Raw genomic sequence first — 3,631 nt, forward strand, 5'->3', positions numbered from 1 at the left:
CGTCGGACCACTGCCTTCGCTCGGTTCGGGTCAAACTCCCCACGGCTCGGCCACCTCCGCAGACGGGAGGCGAGGCCGGCATGCGCGCCCAAAGATAGGTGTCGGAAGCCCGGGGGTAGAGGAGGAAGGGGACCGCTCACCTTAAGCCAGCGCGGGCTCCAAAGCCCGGGCCGAGCGAGCGGCGCCACCTCCCCACCCGGGAGCGCTGCGCCAGATCGATCGGAGGAAGAGCAGGGGTGCATGTAGGGACTTGCCCAAGTACGGAGGCTGCAAACCCCTGTCGTCGGGAGATACGTGCCCACGAGTCCTGGAAGCGCGACTCGGGTACAGGCGCCCTTGCGGGGGGGTACTGGATGTGGAACAGCACTGGGGTCGAAGCCACAAAAGCATCCGCCCTCATGGAGCCTCTCCTCGGCCTAAAAATCCAGATTTTAGCCTTGACGGCGCCCCCATGTGGAGAACCAGGGCCCGCGGGGGGGTCTGGCCAGGCTCACTTCAACCCAGGAACACCTCTCTGACTTGGGATAGGCGACCGGCAAAAGTCCCCCCACGCAGCTGCGGAAGCCTGGGTTCAGCCAAGGTGCAGACCTCCAGCCGAACAGGGACTCATAGCCAAAACGCATACCCAGGCCTACGGAGGTGAAAACCAGCTTAAATGAGTCGAAATGTGTCGGGGCTGAGAGGTACCTCTCTCTCATATATTCTGCCGGTGGTGTGCAAAACTGGGTCTTTGCATGGAGTGTCACCCTATACCCACTTTAGGGACGCATGCAAAAAAGTGCCCGATCGCCTGGAACTGTCAGGCGGATTCGGCTCCCTGGAATTTCCTCATTCTGGTTCTTTTTCACTTTTTGTCTCTTTTGCGACATCTAGTGGGCAGGCTGCATTACTGCAACCGGGGACACCTCAAAACGCTTGGAACTGGGGAGCGGGCTCAATTTACAAACGTTTTGCGGGTCCTGGAAGTCAAAATTGTGACTTCTGAAAACGACTAAGTATCAAGGACTCATCGCGCGAATCGCTCTGGAACTGAAATCGGATGCGCGCACTGACACGCTCCCCTGTCTGGAAGTCTGACAAAAGTTGAAAAATTTTCTAAGTCCCCAAAAATTTTTTTTTTCAACTTTTTTTCAATTTTCCCCCTGTGGGATATATATTTTACCCACACTTTTGGAGCCCTCCTGGGATGCCCTCTAACATACTAGAACCTCATTTTGTGGAAGTTTTCACAAAATTGTGAAATTTTCAAAAAAGTCAGAAATTTTGCAAAAACGACTAAGTATCAAGGACTCATCGCGCGAATCGCTCTGGAACTGAAATCGGATGCGCGCACTGACATGCTCCCCTCTCTGGAAGTCTGACACATGTGTGAAAATTTTCTAAGTCCCCAAAAATTTTTTTTTTCAACTTTTTTTCAATTTTCCCCCTGTGGGATATATATTTTACCCACACTTTTGGAGCCCTCCTGGGATGCCCTCTAACATACTAGAACCTCATTTTGTGGAAGTTTTCACAAAATTGTGAAATTTTCAAAAAGTCAGAAATTTTGCCAAAAACGACTAAGTATCAAGGACTCATCGCGCGAATCGCTCTGGAACTGAAATCGGATGCGCGCACTGACACGCTCCCCTGTCTGGAAGTCTGACAAAAGTTGAAAAATTTTCTAAGTCCCCAAAAATTTTTTTTTTCAACTTTTTTTCAATTTTCCCCCTGTGGGATATATATTTTACCCACACTTTTGGAGCCCTCCTGGGATGCCCTCTAACATACTAGAACCTCATTTTGTGGAAGTTTTCACAAAATTGTGAAATTTTCCAAAAAGTCAGAAATTTTGCAAAAACGACTAAGTATCAAGGACTCATCGCGCGAATCGCTCTGGAACTGAAATCGGATGCGCGCACTGACACGCTCCCCTGTCTGGAAGTCTGACAAAAGTTGAAAAATTTTCTAAGTCCCCAAAAATTTTTTTTTTCAACTTTTTTTCAATTTTCCCCCTGTGGGATATATATTTTACCCACACTTTTGGAGCCCTCCTGGGATGCCCTCTAACATACTAGAACCTCATTTTGTGGAAGTTTTCACAAAATTGTGAAATTTTCCAAAAAGTCAGAAATTTTGCAAAAACGACTAAGTATCAAGGACTCATCGCGCGAATCGCTCTGGAACTGAAATCGGATGCGCGCACTGACATGCTCCCCTCTCTGGAAGTCTGACACATGTGTGAAAATTTTCTAAGTCCCCAAAAATTTTTTTTTTCAACTTTTTTTCAATTTTCCCCCTGTGGGATATATATTTTACCCACACTTTTGGAGCCCTCCTGGGATGCCCTCTAACATACTAGAACCTCATTTTGTGGAAGTTTTCACAAAATTGTGAAATTTTCCAAAAAGTCAGAAATTTTGCAAAAACGACTAAGTATCAAGGACTCATCGCGCGAATCGCTCTGGAACTGAAATCGGATGCGCGCACTGACACGCTCCCCTGTCTGGAAGTCTGACAAAAGTTGAAAAATTTTCTAAGTCCCCAAAAATTTTTTTTTTCAACTTTTTTTCAATTTTCCCCCTGTGGGATATATATTTTACCCACACTTTTGGAGCCCTCCTGGGATGCCCTCTAACATACTAGAACCTCATTTTGTGGAAGTTTTCACAAAATTGTGAAATTTTCCAAAAAGTCAGAAATTTTGCAAAAACGACTAAGTATCAAGGACTCATCGCGCGAATCGCTCTGGAACTGAAATCGGATGCGCGCACTGACACGCTCCCCTGTCTGGAAGTCTGACAAAAGTTGAAAAATTTTCTAAGTCCCCAAAAATTTTTTTTTTCAACTTTTTTTCAATTTTCCCCCTGTGGGATATATATTTTACCCACACTTTTGGAGCCCTCCTGGGATGCCCTCTAACATACTAGAACCTCATTTTGTGGAAGTTTTCACAAAATTGTGAAATTTTCCAAAAAGTCAGAAATTTTGCAAAAACGACTAAGTATCAAGGACTCATCGCGCGAATCGCTCTGGAACTGAAATCGGATGCGCGCACTGACACGCTCCCCTGTCTGGAAGTCTGACACATGTGTGAAAATTTTCTAAGTCCCCAAAAATTTTTTTTTTCAACTTTTTTTCAATTTTCCCCCTGTGGGATATATATTTTACCCACACTTTTGGAGCCCTCCTGGGATGCCCTCTAACATACTAGAACCTCATTTTGTGGAAGTTTTCACAAAATTGTGAAATTTTCAAAAAGTCAGAAATTTTGCCAAAAACGACTAAGTATCAAGGACTCATCGCGCGAATCGCTCTGGAACTGAAATCGGATGCGCGCACTGACACGCTCCCCTGTCTGGAAGTCTGACAAAAGTTGAAAAATTTTCTAAGTCCCCAAAAATTTTTTTTTTCAACTTTTTTTCAATTTTCCCCCTGTGGGATATATATTTTACCCACACTTTTGGAGCCCTCCTGGGATGCCCTCTAACATACTAGAACCTCATTTTGTGGAAGTTTTCACAAAATTGTGAAATTTTCAAAAAGTCAGAAATTTTGCCAAAAACGACTAAGTATCAAGGACTCATCGCGCGAATCGCTCTGGAACTGAAATCGGATGCGCGCACTGACACGCTCCCCTGTCTGGAAGTCT

The sequence above is a fragment of the Phyllobates terribilis genome, unplaced genomic scaffold (genome assembly GCF_046119375.1).
Source record: "Phyllobates terribilis strain yellow unplaced genomic scaffold, ASM4611937v1 Scaffold_1442__1_contigs__length_286414, whole genome shotgun sequence".
Classification (NCBI taxonomy): Eukaryota; Metazoa; Chordata; class Amphibia; order Anura; family Dendrobatidae; genus Phyllobates; species Phyllobates terribilis.